The sequence below is a fragment of the Sciurus vulgaris genome (assembly GCF_902686455.1).
Source record: "Sciurus vulgaris genome assembly, chromosome: 7".
NCBI lineage: Eukaryota > Metazoa > Chordata > Mammalia > Rodentia > Sciuridae > Sciurus > Sciurus vulgaris.
The window spans coordinates 134410358-134432580 of record NC_136467.1 but is presented as its reverse complement, the minus strand read 5'-3'; the positions used below and the strand labels follow the sequence as shown (position 1 = coordinate 134432580).

The 22223-nt window shown below is 37.9% G+C and overlaps 1 protein-coding gene and 1 pseudogene across 2 annotated transcripts in view; one reads left to right on the top strand and one right to left on the bottom strand.

Annotated features, from left to right (window-relative positions):
- Window positions 1-22223, top strand: part of GMDS (GDP-mannose 4,6-dehydratase) — a 626998-nt gene that overhangs the window by 34282 nt on the left and 570493 nt on the right.
- Window positions 183-9325, bottom strand: LOC306665290 (magnesium transporter NIPA2-like; annotated as a pseudogene). The gene has a single exon. The product of its transcript is annotated as a magnesium transporter NIPA2-like (transcript).

The following is a 22223-nucleotide window of genomic DNA, read 5'->3' as shown; positions in this document are numbered from 1 at the left end:
CAACAGGTTTCTAGAGACATATGAATTGCCTAAACTGAATGAGGAGGACATAAACAATTTAAATAGACCAATTTCAAGTACTGAAATAGAAGAAGTCATCAAAAGCCTACCAACAAAGAAAAGTCCGGGACCAGATGGGTTCTCAGCCGAGTTCTACAAAACTTTTAAGGACATTTGTTTTTATAATAGAAAGTTAGGAAGTAAACTCAAGAGTAGAGTATCTTATAGGAAGTCTGAATATTGAGTTGTGAGCTTATTTAACATTATTTTTATTTCTGTTTTTGTTTTGTAATGCCTGATGAGCACTTAGTGGTAGACCTGCTATGATAACAGTTAGGGAGGTGAAAGTCCAAAAAGGTGACCTTGAAGCTATGGAGAGATTTCTGAACTGAGTTTGAGATATTGTTTAGTTTAGTAAGATCCCTATTCTCATCCCTGTGACCAGCTCAGGTCAGCTCTGGTGCCAGCAGCCAGTTACATGGTTATTACCTGTATTATTGAGATCATTAGAGCACCTTAACCCAATACAACTTTACATTTCCTTAAGTATGGTGACAGTGAGATTTCAGAGAGCTGTTTCATAGTTTTCTTAATGTAGTTCACTGAATAGGCTTTAGAATTCAGGGATAATAGTTAACAATATGCAGGTTTTACTTGAAGAGAATAGTAAAAAAATGATCTTTCTAAAATTGCAACTTTTCAAATTATCACATCTCAGGCATGCTGTGTTCTAAAGCACTTTTATTTCCCATTGGGTATTTCAGCTGCTATGAGCTCTTCCACAGTCTGACTACTATAAATCTGTGGAAGAATGTTTTGATTAATCATAAAGACAATTCCTTCTAAGCATCTAAGATCTGTGGGCTGCCATTGGTACCACCTCTTTGTGGCCCAGTAAGGTTGTGGAGAAATTGTGTGGACATCTTACATGTAACACTACAGTTCTCTTGTGACTGAAAGATGCTATCTTTCTTCGTGATAGTTTGTCATCTCTAAAACTCAGTCTATTGAATGAAGGTAAATACACTGGCACTGACACAACTAGAGACAGAACAGGTTTCCCAGAATGGTGGATGAAGCCTTTTTGATCTGGGAAAGAAATACCTGTCTTCCCTTTCCACCTACCCCACCTCCCAGATCTTCCACATGCCTGGGAAAAGCTACTAAATTGGCGCAAGCACAATACATGCTTAACTTCCTGGTCCTGGAGATCCTATGTTAGAGAAATAGTCCCCATTTTTTCCTACCCAGAGGAATTTATTTATGTAATCCCTCTTCATACTTAAGATAGTTATTTGTGACAGTGTTCACCTGTAGTCTTACCAGGAGTACCTTTAAATGGGCAGCACTGTCATCTCCAGGGGTCAAGGAGGAAGCTAATGTGAGGCCTACTTTTGTTTTTATATAATTATATTAATTGCTCCTTGGGATAGTATTCAAACAAATGCAAATATTCTTTGAACAAATACTTACTGAGCATCTACTAGGTAGTAGAAACAAAATGGTTCAGGAAAAATGCAGATAAGCCATGGTACAATTCAAATCTGAATTTGAATTGTTTTATAAGTTTTATAAGTTTGATTACAACTCTAAACCCTATCATAAATTTAGCATTTTGTTCTCATTGTGCCATTGGCAGCCAGTTAGTTGTATACCATTCTTCTCTTCCTTACAAATAGCGTTGTATGGGGCTAGTTCATGGCTTAGTTAAAAGATGACACTTTCCAACCCCTTTATCAGTTACAGTGGTTCTGAACAGGACACTGGCAGACTATTTTAGGTGATGGGTGTTGGTTTCTAACTTATGTTCAAAGGTACCTGAGGGAGTATACCTGTGTTTTCATGGCCATCTCCAACCCTGAAGTATGATTGTGGGTGCCAGCACTAAGCAGAGCTGTGCAAGGGTGACTTTTAAATATTTACCTATCCTTGTATGGCCCTGGTGGCCTAGTGGAATCATTCCAGATTGCAGGTAAGAACATCCCCAGATTAAGGAGCACCACCTGTATTGTTCCTAAATAAGTATACCTGGAAATACTTTAAAGAAGTGGTTTTCCAAGATCAGCAGTACTGGCATCAGCATGGAAACTTTTTAGGAATCTTGGAGCATTTTCCCAGATCTCCTGAATCAGAATTCTGGGAGGATGGGGGTCAGGTAGAGCCCAACAATCTGTTTTAATGATGACTTTGTTGCAGGCCAAGGTTTAAGAACCACTGCTATGGCACTGGGGCTGGAACTCAGTGTAGAGTGCTTGCCTAGTATGTATGAGACCCTTGGTTCCATCCCCAGTAACACACACACACACACACACACACACACACACACACACTCACATACATTGAACTGCTGTGATTTGACCTTCTACATCTTTTCAAACAAAATGGTGTATGTATATGAGGTTGACCAGCTTGATGATGAGCAGGTTGAGATTGAAGTTATTGAAAATGACCACTCTATTTACATTATTTTCCACTGAACAGACAAATGAGTACATCAGAAAAATGCATGAATGCCAGGCATGGTGGTGCATGCCTGTAATCCCAGAGACTTGGGAGGCTGAGACAGGAGGATCACAAGTTCAAAGCCAGCCTCATAAATGGTGAGGCACTAAGCAAATCAGTGAGACCTTGTCTCTAAATAAAAAATACAAAAAAGTGTTGCATACGTGGTTCAGTGGTTTAGTGCCTCCAAGTTCAATTGCCTGTAACCTGCCTCATTTAAAAAAAAAAAAAAAAGCATAAATTCACCTAGAAGAGAAGTCTACCTTCCAGGGAGTAGGAATAGCTCCTCAGTGCCTCCTAGTGCCTCCCAGAGGTACTGTGAAAGTTTGTCAGTCACTGCAGCCACTCAGGGCGAGAACCCAGAGCCATCCAATATCAAAGGAAGCAATTCTTTGCTTGTATGGGAAAGCTGATTTCAGATTTGGATATCTGTGCTTTTTATGTTCTCTGTACTACTGCCAACTATTGTAATGAAAAAATGGATGTACTGCTTGATAAAGCCTGCTCAAACCGATTCATGATTAAAAAGAAAACAGTTGTAAATCTCTTAAAGAAATTGGCATTATCAAAAACCTCTCTCACACATGAAAGTCCATGAAACAAACAAACAAATAAGCAAACAGACCAACATCTAAAGGCTTACACTGAACAACGAAAAGAAGTCAGCCATGTAGCTCTCCAGGGGGGACAGATAGTAGGTGTAGAGGCACTAGCATAAGAAATTGCTTGGTTAGGTTTCTATGCTAAGACCATGTCATCTGGGACCTATGGGAACTTGGTAAGTTAACTTGGGTATTACTTTAATTGGAATTGGGAACAAATGGAAGATATTAACTAGAAGAGAATTGTGATCTTCTTTGTGATTTAACAAACCCATGTGGCTGCTGTATGGGTGACGGACTATCCAGGACAATAGTGGAGGAAGGGGGCGCAGATAGGATGCTATTAGAATAATTTGATAATTCGGATTAGAGGACATGGCAAGAAGACGTCAGATTTAGGATACATTTTGAAGACAGAATAATAGGGAATTTGCTACAAGATTGGCCTTGATGAGGTGAACTTTTTATTGAGGGAGTTTCAGATGCAACTAATGGTGACTTAAGCAGAGGAAGAATAATGATAACATGTAAAATTACCCATCACACAACTATGAGTTGATTGCTTCAACTGTGTCACATGAGTGACTGTAGCCGAGTTACACTGTATCTTCTTCATTTGTAAAATGGTGACATTAACATCCGCTTTGGGAATTGCTGGGAGAATTAATAATAATAATAGAAGTATATTAAAGTACTATAGTAAATGCTTAATAAATGTGAGTCATTAAAATTTTCCTTTGTAAAACTTTACTCAAAAAATTTTAAGGAACTGGGGTATAGCTTAGTAGTCAAGTGCTTATTAACATTTGTAAGGCCCTAGATTCAATTCTTAGCACCCCCAAAAAAAGAAAAAAAATTTTTTGAGTATTAAATGAAATTCTTTGTCACAAATATCATTGATTAATTTTTTGTTATAGAAGCAAAAAGCATAGCTTTAGCTCCTGTAGTAACTTTTATAGGTGACTTTTTATAGCTGGCCCTCCAGACAACAAGCAGGGCTAAGGAAAGAATGCTACAGTCAAGTTGTAGAGCCAGCTAAGTATTGCCTTTTGGCAATAGGACATAGATTATATGGTGATCCTGGTTTTCTCACTTGATTCAAAACCATCAGTGGTAAAGGTGACCCGTCTACTAGGGTAGTGCTCTTCAGTGAAGCTTGTGTGATGATGAGAGTGTTCTGTTCTGTGCCACCTAAAATAGCAGCTGCCAGCCACATGTAGTTATTGGACACTTGAAATGTAACTAGTTTGATGGAATAACCAAATTTTTAATTTGACTTAATTTTAACTTAAGTAGCCACAGGTAGACACCTCTAGTGGCTTCTGTATTAGATAGCACAGCTTCAGAAAGTAAGCTCTGTAAATGCAAGGACTTGTCTATTACTGGACCTAAATACCTAAAACAACACTTAGCATATAAGCAACATGATGGAGATTTGTTGAATGAATAAAAGATATCCTTTAAACATAAGGAATAAGGACTGGGGAGGAGCTCAGTAGTAGAGCACTTGCCTAGTATGTGTGAGGTCCTGGGTTCAAGTTCCATTACATCTAAAAGGAAAAAAAATAAACATAGGAATATATTCAGGAAGTAGCAGTTGTAAGTAGTTTCTATTTTATTGTTGCATTACAGTAGCAGAGGGATGAGAGAGTAGCGACCAAGATTTGGGGGAAGGATAGGGATCCACAGAGGAGAGCAAGGATACTTCTTGATGTTGATAGTACCTCTACCTCCAGAAAGGCCAACATAAAGTTGGCCAGGAAACTGACCTCCATTGGGGGGGCGTCCACAGCTCTGGTGATAGGAACTTTAATACATGAAGTATCTTAGTGCTTAGAGAAAAATACTCTGAAGAACGAGCCTGTCTAAACAAAGACTACCTAGATTACTAGTTTTGTAGCTGCCTCAAACAAATTTCCTTAAGTTACTGGGACTGGGAACTTAGCTCAGTTGTAGAGAGCTTGCTTAGTATGGGAGTCACTGGGTTTGATCCTTAGCATCACAAATAAGCATAAACCAGGAATGTAAGTCACTTAAATTAAGGACGGTTTGAAAGTCAAATTGCTCAAATAGCCTCAAGGGGTACCTTTCCCCTTCCCTGCCCTTTAAGAAAAAGGTTAAATTCAGATATATGTTGATCCCCAATAATTTTACTTTAGTGATAATTTGTATTCTTACCAAACCATTTACCTTTTTACGAAGATATGTAATCATGTGAATTTTTTTGTTCCCTGTGATATTGTGAAGGTGTTTTCCCTACCCGCCCTTAAGCATCTACATTAGCACATGATTTTCTCTTGAAATACATACACCCTTCTACCAGGAAAACATGACAAGGCTGTTGGGACCAACCTAAACCACTTATAGTTATGTGATATACATGTTAGAAGCTATTTTGAAAACAGTTCATTTTAAAGTTAACCACTTTCTCCAAATCATTACAGAAAACATTCTTTTAAAAGTCATTTTAAAAAGTCTTGACACATAAAACCAAAAATTGTGGCCTAAATGTCACAACAGTATTCACACTAGACTTTCACAGTGGGCCTACTGTACTATGTCTAAAGAAACTTGGCATTTTGTCTAAGAATAAGTCAATAACAGGAACTCAATCATAAATGCCCTGGTTTCCTGCTAATACAGAACTCTCAGCTGCCGACTTGTACTAGGCACAAGTTTAAATAACAGCTGGCAGCAAAACCTGACAGGGAAGGCAGTATTATTTTTAAATTGGGGAATTGTTTTTCATGACTTTCTTTTCTTACATATTCTTTTCCAATTTTACCATCATTTTTCATTTCAAAATTGAATAAATGTCTTCAAAGTGACAGTAAAAACTACATTGAATCAATAAATGGTAACTTCCTCTAGCCCCCCAGTGGCCTAAAATAACTCCAGTACCTAAGCATCAGCCTTTTATTAATTGGACAAGCCTTCAAAAATGAGGAAAAGTAATTTATGTTGGCAATTTGATTAACAGGCTTCCTATGAACACACATTCCTATAAAGTTAACAAGTATGAAGCATTCAAGACACACCAAGAAATATTCTTAGAAACCTTTCAAATGAAAATAGAGCAGAATACTGATGGTAAAAGGGGGTGCACAGCGCCCATCTAGGCGCCTTCATTACTTGACTCAAGGTGACTTTCTGTAGACCGTGTCAAATATAAGAGACCAGAATTGCTTTGCCCCACCACGTTCATCATTTGGACACCTCACTTGTTTCTGCCTCTGCTCCAGCCTCTTTGTCCACTATGTTCTGGAAACAAGGGCACAGATAATCTTTATTAGAGCAGGCGGGATTTCAGAGCAGAAACAGTGTACTCTGTCCAGGTAAATCACAGTAAACTTGGTGCTATATATCAGATTCAGTAGCTCCTCTTGGGCCTCCTTTCCTGTGTCAGGATTTAGGACACAAGTGTAGACTCTTAAGTCTGTAGCTGCCATGACTTTTCCTGGCTCACTTGGTTTCCATCAGTTCACTCCATTCCCCTCCTCCCAGACTAGGGTGAATAGAGAGAATTGATAGTTGTGTGCAGACATTTAAGTTGTAACCAAACATTAGAGAACAGTGATGTCAGAGGAAATTGTTATCTATAGCGAGAGTGACTGAGAACTTGGCAGTAGTATTACATGGCAGCTAAATCCACATTTTAGTTGCCCAGAGCTGGCCAACAGAGGGCAACTTTCTTTTATTATAATTATTTATTATAAGGTTGCTATATCTATTTACAGCAATAATTATGACAGACTGAGATAGCATTGAAAAGTACCCCATTTTAGATACTGAGTACAAATCACTACTTTCCATAAAGCTTAGTTAATAGGTTTTTAAAAAATTTCATCTTCCATTCTTAGAATACTTAACTATCTTCTGTGTTGTTCTAGTCTCATATTAGTGTTGTATTCCCATGTTGAACACAGTGAGTTGAGCAGTTAAAGGACACATGGAAACAGTTTGGTTCTCATGCATGGGGTGATGTAGATAAAGATGTGGACATTTCCTGAGGAATACTTTGTGAGATCATAATCACTAAATTGTCACATCAAATGTTAAGCAGAATAGTGTGAGTACTTGTTTACTTGTTAGAATTGAATTACTGTTGAAAATGGTGTAGTCAAGTTCATGTGTAGGGATGGGGCAATATAGAAAATCTCTACTTCCTGCTCAATTTTGCTGTGAACCTAAAACTACTCTAAAAAAATCCTATTAAAAATTTTTAAAAAATGAAATTACCACTAACAAATGATTTGTTTTGTTCTTTACAACATATATTAGGCTAAACCATATGAACTTACCATATTCAACAATTTTAGATCCATAAAAATGATAACATCATATAAAATTTAATTTTTTAGGACTTCAGGTGGTTGCTATTATGTTTGCTCATTTAAGAATTTGCCCAACTTTAATTAAATATGCTGTGGTGGGCTTTGGCCAGGTCTGCTGCTGGCCTGAGGACAAGCCTAAGGCATAGAATGCAGGATTACAGAACTGTGGAGTCTGATGGAATTTCTGTATGACAATAGACTCAAGACCTGAATGGGCATCTCCCCAGCTTGGAGTATAATAGAGCCTTCGGCTCTGGGTTCCTCTACGTTTGAGTTCTTGTCGAATGTAGGCTGTACTGACTGGCAAACTCAAGGGTGCCTCTAGAAGGCACTGAAGAATTGTACCTCCCTTGTGGGTACATGTATCTCTTCCTTGAATCCATACATCATTTGTTTTTTATAGGTAAGGTAAATCACAGGATAACGTATTGGGATAGTTTTGATCTTGTTTAGATCAAAATGACTTATTTAAGCAGGGTTGATGGGAGTGGGAATGACAAATGTACATTTCAATCTTTCATCATCAGTGAAAAAGCATTTTTATAGACTTAAAATGTGCCATTAGCGCATTTAGATTTTGAAGAAAGAGCCAAAATGTAAAATACCTCTATAATAATACAATTTTAATAGAAATCGGCTATATACTGTGTCCATTTTAGTGAGCTACCATTGTTTAAATATAAGAAAAGTAACTTCTTGATCCAAATTAGTGAAAACTTAATAAAGATTGTCTTTAGAGAACATTGAGGACAATGCTTTTTCAGACAGATTCTGATATGCAAAATCACTTTGTAACAATTATGGCTTAACCTTTAAATTACATCTTCCTTCAAAAGCCATCAGATTTCCATTTCTCCGGGAGATAGTCTCACCAGTGTGTTGTTCAATTCCACAGGATAAGCTTTCTTCATTATTATTAAGAACTTCATACATAGTAGGGAGATTGCCATTCATTGCTTTTTCATCTTTTCAAAAAGACGTGGGCAGACTTGCTAGACTAAAGCTGATGTCTTTAAAGGCATGCAACAAAAATATCCCTACAATGATTGTGAAGAAGTTGCTCAGAGTTCCAATGACATCATCATAGGCATATCTCACCACTCCTTAAAAAGAATAACTGAACAAATGAAAACTGAGGTTGTAAAGAAAATGTATATTGGCATCATGATGGAAGTGTTGAATATGTCCAGGGCCCCTTTAGGTATTGATCTGTATGCTCACACAGAGGGTGAGGCTCAGCAGCAGAATCCAGGCCAGGGAATGCCATAGCACAGGCTTTCTAACCAACAGTTTTTTGATGGTGTTGCCCAAGCCCTTCATACAGGAGACTGAAAATGCTCCAGTCACAGAGCAGATTGTTATGTACACAAGGATATTTGTCTATCTGTGGTGAGGTCCCACCACACAGATTAATATCAAGGACACAAAGACCACAAGTATTGCAAATACCATAAAACCTGGATCATATGACTAATGTGACATTTTATTTAAGGTCTCTACCTCCTCTTCCTTTGGAGCATAGATGCCCATCACTATAGATCCTAGAATGCTTAGCAAACATCCAATTTTCCCATGAAGATTAAGACTTTTACTTAGAAAGTATGAAGAAAGAATGGCACTTGTGACTCCACTGGGAGCTCTCAGTGTCCTCATTAGTGTGACTGGTGCAGTGGCTTATGCAGTGAAGTTGGCGACCTCGCCTGTGCCCATTGACAATAGTCCAACCCACCACAACCATTCTTTAAGAAATGCGTGGCCACCTTGACCTGCTCTCATGGAGCCTTTTCTGGAAAGTTATAGAAGGAAATTCCTTCCAATGAAAATGCTGGAGGTCATAGCCAATCCCAAACTAATATAGAAATCATATTTTCCATGCCCTGGGCTCATTTCATTTGTCACTTAAGAAGCCCCTGTGAGTCATATTGATAACAGAGAAACTGCTGGTGCTGAAGGCGGGGGTGGGGTGGGGTGCAGTCTTCACATATGTAAGTTTACTGTGGTCTCTCTTTTGAAAACCAGGGATGATTTATTAATTCTCATTTCCTCATAAATACTACCCTTTATTCCCATATAAAATTTTAAACTTTACTGGCAGAGTAGTTCCAGCCAAGATAATAGACCATGAGGAAGAATTTATTGTACACACGCCACCGATGAGGCCAACAAGCCAGTTTTCTGTGGGATTGAATAGCAATCTGATTCATGGTGGACTGTGGATTACTAGGAGAGCTGCGTCCATCTCAGAACATGCATAAAAAAGGTTGCCCCTGAGGGGCCATTCCCTGACCTAAGACCAGTCCTCTGGGCTTCAAGTCAGCCCCTTTGTGCTTGCCTCAAAGGAAGAAGCCTCATCCAAGCTGACTGTGCAAGCTGCCTCCTCCTTGGGAATGCAGAGATAAACCTACCCAGGATGACCTCCAGCTCTGCTGGCCAGGACTGAGGGCCACCACTGAGGAGAACCTGGGTGTGACCAAGAACATGCATCGTTTTTTGCTTGACAGATATGAAGATCTGTCATATGTGCAATTCCCCCATAAGAAGGGTTGTTGAATCTTTTTGATGAATTCACTCACTTAACAATGTGAAATGTTTCTTTTTATGCCTGGTAATATTCTTTATTTTGAAGTCTACTTTGATATTAATTAACACTCAGTTTCTTCAGTGTTTACATTGTATATCTGAGAATGTTTGTTGTAAAAGGACACAGATTGCCTAATCTATTTAGATGTTATACCCCTGAATATATTAGTTATTTGGGAAGTAGCTTACTAACTCAAAAGAAAAAAAACAAAGCCTTCTAGTGATTAAAATCAGTGCTAGGTGCTCCTTGCCCTTGGTGCATAGTAAGACCCATCCTTCTACTGCAGGGATTCCTAACTGGCCTTCTTGCCCCTACTCTCACATCTTCAATGGAATGACCAGAGTGACCTTTTAAGTGTTAAGCCAAGTCATGTCATTTTCTTCCTTTGACTATCTAATGGCGTCTAGATATTGATGTTTCATGACAAATATCATGAAAATAATTTTGAGAATAGAAATTGAATTGGTTTGGGGCCAGGATATTGCATTTAATTGCTGATAAGAAGACTTTTTGAGGAGGTATCATAGGAGCTGAAAGTGGATAGAAAGAGCCAGCAGTATGGAGGAAGTGTTTAAGTCAGTGGATAAGGTGGTAAGCAGGCTGCATTCTAGGACAAGAGGGCTGAAATGGCTGCAAATACACAGGGGAGGGCCAGTGAGTGGGGAGGGTAGAAAGAGAGTGGAGCCATTTGAGTTGCAGAAAATAAGCAGGGGAATGATCATAGAGTTTGTAGACTGCAGTATCAAGTTCACTTTTTTATGTCAGTTGAAATGAGAAGCTAAAGGAGAGACATCTGAATTACATTTTGTAAAGATCTTGGCTGCCTGGGAGTTGTTGTGTCAGAGAGTAAATTTATTTTGGGTTCCTGTTAAGGTCTAACAGATTTTAGTATAATACTTAATTTTTATTGCCATTCATAAAACTAGAATCTTTCATTAAATGGTTTTTAGGAAAATCTCAATTATTGAATAAACAACAGCATGTGTTGTGGATGTGAAGTTAAAAACAGAGTGAATTAGCCTAAGTATTTTTACCAATGTGACCTATAAGAAATGAACAATGTTGGGTTATAACATCTTTTTTATGAAATAGGAAATTGCATTTTCAAGTATTATAGGGTAGGGAAATGAGTATATGGTTAGAAGTTAGAGATTCAACTTTATGAATAAGGATACTGTATTCTCCCTGTAGGGTAGCAGTGGCAAACTCTTGTAGGTAAAGCCAAGCCATTTTCAAGCCTGAATTACTGACTTTGTAAATTGTCCCTTTCCTGCCCTTCCCATCCTAACTAAGAGTGATCTTAAAAGAGATGGGCCAGAGACACTTCATATATGAGCTAGTGTAATTACACTGCCTTAGAATCCATGATCTCGACCCTTTCTATTCCAGATACCATAAACTTCAAAATGCTTAGTTTTTCTTGAACTTAAAGGAGTCTCATGTGATGTAGAAGTTATAGCAGTTCTTATATTTTCCAGCTTCAGACAATCACAGTTTTCTGATTCTGTGAAGTACTTCATAGTAGTAAAATGCAAGTTTCCTTATTTAGTCCTTATCTGCAGTTTGCTTTCCTTTATTACTTAGTTTTCTTGTTTTTTGTTTCTAGTTCAGTGAGGTCTGGAATGTGAATGGAGAATCCTAGAAAAATAATAGAATAAAAGTGGTGTCATTGGAGACGACATAAAGTATGTTAGTTTATGGCAAGGTCCTCAAGCCTCTCAATATTTTGAGTCTGTTTCATTTTCTAACAGGTATTTTTTTTCCTGTTATTAGACAGTGATGGTACATGATACAGCTGTTAACAAGTCAGCCTTTTCTTCAGAATTACACATATTTGTATATGCCTACCTGATGGTACATAAGTATATACATATCAAGATCTCTCCTCATGGGCAGGAAATTAACCACTTAGCTCCTGTTGCAAGTTCTGCATTTCTGTTACTTCTGTCATCGGCCAGCCCTGGTGTTGGCATCTGCCTCCAGTGCCTGCTTATTTTAGTGAATTTCACACACCTTCCTATCATTTGCTCACAGTGAGACTTTAGAGTGATGTGCCTTATTTCCATGACACAAATGATCAGAAAGGTTACTTTGCACAGCATCTACCTGATGGTAAATGACACAGCTGCAATTTAAACTCAAACCTTTCTACTCTGATGTGTGTTAACTTTTGCTGATAGTCATGTTAATCACAACTTCTTGAAGAAATGAGACTGATGGTAGGATTTGCCAAGGGCTTGCACAGTGGCCCTTTGAGAGAAGGATGGCCTCTATGAGGGGAGTCATCCTTTGCCATGTATACTGTGCTAAGGACTTTGTGACATCTCTACTATTTTTGTCTCACAATGTTAGCTGTGTCATAGATCCCCTGGAATTAGGAAGTGTGACAAGCTAAAGCCATGCTATCTTGTTGGAGTGTTTTAAGGAAATGGGACCAAATTGCACTGGGAAAAATGTCAAGACCATGTCTCACTTTTTGATTTGTTCATGGCAAATCTCCAAAGCCAGTGCTTCTCTAGCCACAGTGCTCCCCTGTGAAGGCAAACAGCATAGAGCCAGGCAGGCCCTTTTACGGGAAATGTCATCATTTTTATAGACCTGGCCCTTGACGTGGTCAGGTTTAGCAGCTTACTTGAGACCACACAGGGAGCGGAGCGGCAGGAACAGCTGGCAACAAAGCTTCCTCCTTCCAGCCAAATGGTCTTTCCCTAAAACTATCTACCTTCCCCAGGAAACTAGTCTTTTAATAGCATCTACCCTCCACCAAGAACCTGGGCCAGAAGATGAATAGAGACATCCTTTGAAGCGTCCTTTCCGCTCAGTGTTTCCACTTGGTGAGCTGTGTGGCCTCGAATCTCTGGGATGAGTCAGTAACATGGAGTGCTTTCACATGAGGGTGGAGAGGAGCCTCTGGCATCCATGCTTGGTATACCTCCCAGTACATCCAGTGATGGGAGCAGTCATTACAATGGATGTGTGAGTTTGCTAATTGCATGTCTTTAATGCAGCGCTTATTGGTTCTTCATGGAAGAGATTACATATAGAAACTTGAGAGGAAGTTTCCTCTTTTGGAGAGGGTGTGGACTGCTGCTGGACTTCAAGGTTCACCTCCCCAATCCATTAAGTAGTTAAAAGGCTTAACTTGTTCTTGGCTTTTTTGCAAGTATGCATTTAGAATCAAGTTTTATGTAATCATCATTACCATTATCATTATAATTGTTAGGGCTCTTGTCTAATGCACCCTAGCTATTAGGTTAGTAAGTTTGAAAATAAAATTTTCATGAAACTTTGATTACCCCAGGACTTCTTTATTCCTTTTGGGAATTCTTTTGGGGAGAATAATATTTATTTATGTGTTTGTTTGTTTATTTATTTAAGATGGGGTCTCTCTGTTGTCCAGGCTGGTTTTACACTCCTGGGCTTAAGCAGTTCTTCTGTCTTAGCCTCCCAAGTAGTTGAGACTATAATGTGTATGCCCCCATACTGACCTGGGGGGCATAATTTTATATCAGAGAGTCAAAAAGGTTGTTTTTCTGCACCCTTCCTCTTAGTGACAAAGTGTGCCTGTTTTCAAACTGATGTCTCTGACTACCTATTACTGCCTCATTTTGACAGTTAAGGCAACATCTTTTAGAAGTTAAATTTGCTGTGTCCTGAACTGCCCAGAACTGGGCAAGAGGTAAGTAAACCATGGGCAAGCCCAAGGTTTGATCTACTGTTCCTTTGTATTTATTTTGGATTCACTGTTTTGTGTAGGTGTCAAATACTGTTGAAAAAAACATAAAAAGCAACTCTGAAGACCAGCTCTGGTAGATTTTGAGAAGTGCCTTCCATACTTAAAAACAGTGTACTTTTTAAAGTGCTCCTGAGTGAGTCATGCCATACTCTTAACTATATTTTGGTAAATGTAAATTCCCTTTGGTCTTTGCCCTGAAAGCAAAGCATGTAGAATCCAATACAAGGTTGGATGCATAGCATAAGGTGTTTATCAGTGCAGTGAGGGAAATAAACCACCAGGTGGCTCAAGTATATAACATCTGCATTTTTTAAGTCCTTAATTACACTTAAGTTTTGCCATTGCTCTGTACTTCAGAGAGACCATTTAAGATGTCATTGTAAGAATTTATTTTTTATCATACAATCTTAGAATGAATGCTTAATAAAAGGTTGATTGTTCTGAATCACCACTGATTAACATTTGTTAAGTTTTTGGACACAAACACTGCTTTTCTTAGAGTAATATAAAAGCTTGGACATTATTTCTCTTTTTGACTGAAATAAGTGCCTAATTGTCATCTTGGAATGTTGTAAAGTTATTTAAATATTTATGTATTTCTTTTGACATATACTCTCCACAGTTGTAAATAAAATTAATGGATGCCTAATTTTCAGGCTGGTTTATGTTATCTTATTTTTATACCTCTGTTGTTTAGAAAATAGAGAAGACACATAATGGCCAAGAAACCAACATGTAATTTATACGGACTTACTCTTCCCCTGAAAGAATTTAAAACCCTTTTTATTTTATTCCATGAAAAGGAAATTGCTTTATAGCTTCTTACCTACTTAGGTGAAAAAGACTAAGATGGTGAATTATTTACTTAGTTTTAGAATGTTTGCAGTAAAGTTCAGGTGAATCATGCCCATTCCTTCAGCTGACTAAGGTACAATTTCGTAATTTTTATTCTCAAGCTTTTTTGTTTTCAACCACAGAACCCCTAAACTTAGACTTTTTTTTTTTTTTCTGACAAGCTTAAGGCATAATGGAAAATAAGTACTTATTTAGAAATTTAATGTCTTTTTTGCTGCTGACTTTTGAGACAAAGTCATTAGGTACTATCACTTCTATTAGAGAAAAGAGGAAAAGAAAGTGAAGTTTGAATCAGTTTTTTCTTTGTACTAATTCTAGTTCAAGATTTTGCTGGACAAAAATAAGTTTTTAAAAAACATGTTTTAAAATTATCATGATTTTATTTACTGTTTGTTAACTCCATGTAAGTATAATTACCTCAGAAAGGGAACCAAGGTTCTTATTGATACTGTTAAAAACAATGTTTTTCTTTTTTAGTGAAGTTAAGACTGATAATTCCACAGGAGCGATTGTGGCTAATGGAATAGCATTTATTGAAAGCTGCTACTGTATACTTGGCAGAAACAGTGCTACTGTGTCTGAAATTCTTGATATTTGTTCACTTGACTATGATAATTTCCCGAACCCTTATGTGTGGTTAGCCAGGTGGTAATGAAGACTCCTAAACAGTGGATCTTTGTTAAGGTCTTAATTTTTGTCAAGGAAATTGATGAGATTTTAAAGAACTATTACTGTGGGTGAACTGTGTAGATGAAACTGTTTGGATTCCCACCCCACCCCTAATAATTAGGAAAAGTGTGTATAGCACTTACCAGTCCTAGTTACCTTTAGTGTGTTTGGCTTAGTATAAAAATGGAACCTTGTTTGTCATAATGATAAAGGGATTAGAGATATGAAACATGTTGGTTTATACAGTGAGAAAGTATCTGGGCATGGTGATGTATACCTGCAATCCTAGTTACTTGGAAAGCTGAGACAGGAGGACCACAAATTTGAGGCCTGTCTCATCAACTAAGCAAGGCTCTAAACAATTTAGCAAGACCCTGATTCAAAATAAAAAATAAAATGTGCTGGGAATGTGGCTCACTGGTAAAGTGCTTCTGGGTTCAATTACCCAGTACCCTCCCCACTCCAAAAAAAAATGTAAAATTGATAGAAAATGCTTAAACATACAATTTAATGTTATAATACTTTTAGATGTAATGTTTGTTTCTTGGGTTTAAACAATATGTGTGTGTGTGTTTATCTTTAAGTTTATCTTTAAAACATGTTTAAACTAGGGGTGTAGCTCAGTGGTAGAACACTTGCTTAGCACATCAAGCATTCATTGATTCCCAGTACTGTAAAAAAAGAAAAAAAAAAATATATATATAAAATAAATAGAATATATTCTATGAGAAATGGACCTTGTTCTTTAAGGAAAATGAAATACATTTCCCCATATTTTTTCTCTTATTTCTTTGTAAGTTTTTCAAAAATTGCTGCATTGCAAAATTTTAATGCCATTTCTTCCTGTTTCAAAGTTCTTTGTAATGAGTTTTAGTATGTTGTTTCAGAGATTATTGTGAACTTAGAGGTTAAGCTTGGAACTCAGAAAGAACTCCAATGTAGAATACAAAGGCACCTTGATCAGCAGACACCTTTCCCTCCTTCATACACACATATGCATGGTCCAAACTGCTGACAAAGCAGAGATTAAGTCAGGATTTCCTGGGGCATGGGAACTACCTAACTTGACTTGTGTCATGCTGAATTGTGAAAGACAGGTAATATTTATAATGCCTTTTTTACTATAGTACTTTCATTAAGCTTGCACAATTACTGGTGTCCATGTGGCCATTTTGTTGTATTTACCAACTTTTTAGTCTTTTGAAGTGAAAACTATACATATTATTAAAAAAATCCATATAATGATTTTGTTACAACAACAACAACAAATAAAAAGGGGCGTGTGAGAAAGAGAGTCCTGTGTCCAGAGCACTTGATTTCAGTATACAGGTTGGTTGCTGCCACACTGAAGCATTTGGTGAGCCACTCAGAGGCCTCTGTCTCTCTCTCACTGGCATGTGGCACCTCAGTAAACACTAGTGGTATGCTCTTGGTGTCATTGTTTTTTTAAATGTTCATATTTGGTTAAATTTGGAACAGAATAGTAATATTTTTTTGCCACATACTTTGCAACATTTACTTTATGCCTAGCTTAAAACTGAGTTAGGATTTTTACCCACAAGAATCTCCAACAGGACTTAAGAAACTTGTAGGGAACGTAGGACAGTTTTTGGCTGGGTACTGTCCTGGGCATTATGGAATCTCTGGCTTTCCTGATCTCCACCCGCTTAGTGCACTGGCAGCCCCAGGAATGGTAACAACCCAGATGCCTCCACAAATTCCCCAAACCCTCCTTAGGTTCTGGGAACAGGGACTGTGAAAGTCAGTGGTTAGGGCCTCACAGATTACCCAGCTGTGCTCATTCAGCATCACCATTAAGAATCTTTACTGAGGCCATTTGTGCTGCATGTTGGAGAGTGAAGGGCAAGCGGCACTTGTTTATTTCCCCAAGAGAGTATATCTTGCGTATGAAGAAACACATGGACCACCTCAGGGAAGGTGAGGTGATTGGGCCACATGCGGGATTCAGGCAAAAAATTTGTCTATGGGTCATTGCAAACGTGACCTGTTTTCCTCCTCTCTTTACCTTCTCACCTGTATCTTGGCAATACCTTGCAGTCCTGGCTGAGACTGTGCTGCCCTCAGGAAGCACCAGGTGGAAATTCCAGCTCTGTTCTTTGACAACAGAAACTTGATTTGCTAAGCCTTGGTGTTCTCTTTGCTGGAAGTGAGAATCATGAAACTACCCACGCAAGAGGATAACTTCAAATTAAATGAGAGATTTTTTGTAAAGACAGAGCAATGTCATAAGTAGCAAGTGTGTGAAAGGTTGCTTTTTATTTATTTTAACAAAATAGAAGACAGACAATGAATTGATGGAGTTAAAGACATTGTAATACTAAACTATCATTGCTCTTTCATTAGAAACATATAAAACAAAATTCTCATAGTTTTATATTTCACACTTGCTCTTTTTCCTGAATCTTTGGCAATTTTCTTAAGAAGTAAAATATTGTGCTTTTAATAAAAGTTGCAGGTTGAATATTTTCCATTGGCTGAGTTGCCTTCCTGAGCTTTATGCCATCACCTCTGTGAGGTGAAAAAGAAGATGAGTTGTGGGAGGACTTGGAGCCAGAAATCCATTGAAATATGTGCCCAAGTTATTGACATACATAAAAGGTTCATATATGATTACACAGTTATCACACGGACTCATGGAGCTCTACCATTTAAAACAAAGCAGTTTCGGGATGCACATTGTCATCAGCCTAGAAATTGTGGAGTCATGTGTTATCTTGGCCACAAAAAGCTTCAGCAGAATTGATCTTTGTGTTGTAGTAGTTGGTACTTGCAGACCCCGGCCATCAGTTACATAGTAGAATATCAAAGCCATTCCCCATAACCAGTGGAATACAGACTGAGAAGTAATTATTTTCAGATGTGAAAGTATGTTTCCAATCCTCCAGAGAGGTGTAGTTTCACATTCTGCAAATGCCATCAAAGTGAATATGCTCTGAAAGTATATTCAGACTATAAAGCCAGGAGATTATGAACTGCAAAATGAGCAGAGTGCCAAGGAGCAGTGGCTCCCACTTTTGGCTTCTAAGCACTATGGATTCTTGGGCTCCATCCCAGATCTACTTAGTCAGGATTTCTTTGGGTGGGGCAAGAGGGGTTCTTTGCTTTGATCAGGTTTCCCAGTTGATTCTGATAATTATATGGATTTGGGAATCACCATTATGGATTAGAAAATTAATGCTCAAAAATATGAGGTTACACTGCATGTCTGGTTGTCCCATTTGATGTCTACCTGAGTGTGCTCCCTGAATCTCAGAGTAAAATGATAAAAACAGGTAAACTGAAACATCTTTACCCCTGACCACCCTCTTCCCTCACTTCACTCTTAGTTCTGACCCCAAACACCAGTTCCCTTTGAATGGTTTTCTGCACCCTTTTCTCTGTCAGAGCAATGACCATATTCTGTCTCTTCATTTTTCTCATGCATCCTCTTTCTTCCTGTCTGTATTTTCATTACCTGCCTCTTGGCTTTTTCAGGCTCATTGATATTACTGGATTTAGTCTTCCCCACCAGTTCATAAAACAGATTTATTTTCACAGATCCATGGGCAGATATTGTGAGTTAAACTCTTTTACCCAGCAGCCTAACCCTACCACACTATCATCCCATGATGATATTGTATGTATTGCAAGCTTTGGTAGTAATGGACAATTGTCTGAAGTCTTACCCTGCCTCACCTTTCTTGAATGCCTACATCATTGCATCTGGTTGTGGTACCTCCCCAGTTAAGCTTTGCCTGTTACTCTCTCACCATTCCTTCTAGTGCAGCTCCATTTCATGTCCAGATGCACATGTGGCCACCTCTATCTTCTGCCACAGATTGCAGTTAATTGATTAGTGATGTATCCTTATGATTAGAAGCTAAACTCCTTGAGAACCAGGACTTGTCATCTTCATATTTCAGCAGCACTTGTGTAGAACTTTAGATGTTGTAGATGGAACAATAACTGTTTTATTCTTTAGCATTGAAATTTCCTGGAAAACATTCCATTGCTGCAAAGAATAAGAGTTAAAACCTTAACTACTTTTTCCTGCCTCAGTAGTGAATCCATCCATATCAAAATAGCACTTTTTTTTTTTTTTTTTTTTTTTTTGTCTCAAGGAGGATGTTGCTTATGTGACCAGCATGGAGTAGTTTTAGATATCTTAGATGAGGCAAGTAGAGAGATTAAAAGAAAGTTCTTGATATTGTTTTTATAGGAAATTTTAAATTACCTTTAGTTTTGGGAACAGGATGTTCAGTAGAAAGACTGAAATGATTTGTTTGATCATTGACAAGCTAGCTAGTTTGGACTTTGTGTCTGAGGAGAGAATTTTGAACATTCAGGTAGAATAATCAGTTCCCTAACTCCAGTTGTCTCTAGTGCAGGAGCCTTTGTCACTCCTGTTACTCCTTCATTTTTTAAGGCCTCTCTTCTTGGTGGAAAAGGGACCTTTTGCCTCCAAGAATGCTGTTAACCCGAAGAAAGAACCAACTGCAGTGGATAGGGAATCGACTCCTCCATTACTGGATTAGGTTCTAATCATTTCTTTTTCTCTTTTTAATTTTTTATTTGTTTCTATATATATATATATATATGACAGTAGAGTGTGTTTTGACATAATATACACACATGGAGTAGAGCTTTTCATTCTTGTGGTTGTACATGATGTGGAGTTACACTGGTCATGTATTCATATATGAACATGAGAAAGTTTTGTCCAGTTCATTCTACTGTCTTTCCTATTCCTATCCCCTGTCTCTTCCCTTCATTCCCCTTTGTCTAGTCCAGTGAACTTCTACTCTGCCTTCTCCCCATTGTGTGTTAGCATCCACATATCAGAGAGAACATTCAACATTTGGAGTTTTAGTATTGGCTTATTTCACATAGCATGATAGTCTTCAGTTCCATCCATTTACTGACAAATGCCATAATTTCATTCTCTTTATGACTGAGTAATATTCCATTGTGTATATATATGCCATATTTTCTTTATCCATTCATCTGTTGAAGGTCACCTAGATTTGTTCCATAGCTTAGCTATTGCGAATTGAGCTTCTCTAAACATTAATGTGGCTGTGTCACTATAGTATGCTGATTTTAAGTCCTTTGGGTATATGCCAAAGAGTGGGATAACTGGGTCAAATGATAGTTCCATTCCAAGTTTTCTGAGGAATCTCCATATTGCTTTCCAGAGTGGTTGTACCAGTTTGTACTCCCACCAGCAATGTATGAGTTTATCTTTTTCCCCATGTCCTTGCCAACATTTGTTACTTATATTCCTGATAATTATGAAATCTCAGTGTAGTTTTAATTTGCATTTCTGTAATTGCTAGAGATGTTGAACATTTTTTCATGTATTTGTTGACTGATCGTATTAGTTCTAATCATTTCCATCCTAAGCTGAAAGCTCTGCAAGGAACCCACTTTTACTTTTCTGCATTCCTGGGCAAATTTATTGTGGGTATTGATTTCTCAAGCCTTTGAGGCATGAATGAAATAGCGATTCTGAAATGAGAATGCTGGTTTGCATCTAGTTTTCTGCTCTTCAGTAATTGGCTGCATTGAGAACTCTTAACAGTGATCCCTTTGAATAAAACAACTTCAGCTTGAAAACTTGTTCATTCCCTTCTAATGTGGGCATAATTTTATATGGGCTGTTATAAGGAAAAACAGATAAAAATCACAACTCAGGGTTTAAGTGTTACCTGTTTGACATGGTATCCTTTGACATGGTATCCTAAAGGCAGCACTTTCTTTACTGGAAACCTAAGCATTCTCTTCTGGAAACAAACATAGCGATGCTACCACCCTCCTAGGATAGGATCTCATGGCTGATTAAACGAAACATTGCATAGCAAGCATGACATCTGTCATGATACAAGTATTTTCTACACAAAGCACCATGAGGTACTTTTTTTTGCTTCTCTTATTTTATATTTTGTCTAACAGCTTGGTGCCTCTCCAAGGAGCAGCTTAGGCTTACTTGGATAAGATTCAGGCTTGTGACCATGACTAATGGGGTCACAGGTAAATCAAATCCACAGAACTGTGAATGATTGTCAGGTGATAAAAGAATGGAATTCGTTCCCCAAGCATATTACAGGTCTTGCTAGTCACCATGACTTCCTCCTAGACCAATAAGGTGGAGGTGAAGCAGAATCTAAAGATGGTGAAGAGGCCCCTCCTTGACTGGAGATAGGGATGCTTCACTAGCTGACCAGCTAAAGATTTCTTCTTCTCCCCTGCTGCAGAAGGGACCAAATAAACTGAAATAAACTTGTTCTTTTTGGGAACTTGGTTCATGAAAGAAGAATGTTTCTGGTCCCAAATGATGTCATTGTAAAGACTCTAAGTGGAAATGATATAGAGAAAAATAAAGTGTGATTGCCTAGATAACAGCAGTCACTTAAGATGTTTTAGTGACCTAAAGTGTTTATAAAGCATTTGTTTTTAAACGTACAGTATTACTAATATTTAATGGTAATATTTAAGACTTCACTTTTCATTGAAAGTATCAAATTGATGACATATATAATTACATATATGTGTGTGTGTATGCACATACATACACTTATTTGTGAAAGTGGCAAATACCTAAATAAAGACTCTTTTAGGTTCCCATTTGGCTATAAATGTCAGTGAGAGAGTTTTTGTACATATCCACTCATAATTTTAGTGCCTTATCTTGATTAGTCAGATCTTGGATAAGTGAAACTGTGTAGATGGTTGTGTGGTTTTTAGTCCTTGCTTGTCAGAATGGATTTTTTCTGTAAATTAATAAACAAAGCTAAACAATGGTCTTCAGTGTGTATTAGAGCAAGTGCTTGCAGGCAGATGGAAGGGACACCAAATTTAGTGATGAAGTTCTTTCTGCTATTTTTAATTTATGATGGGAAGACTAACTAGCACATTGTGTAGAAGTAACTGTAGGGCTTGTTACA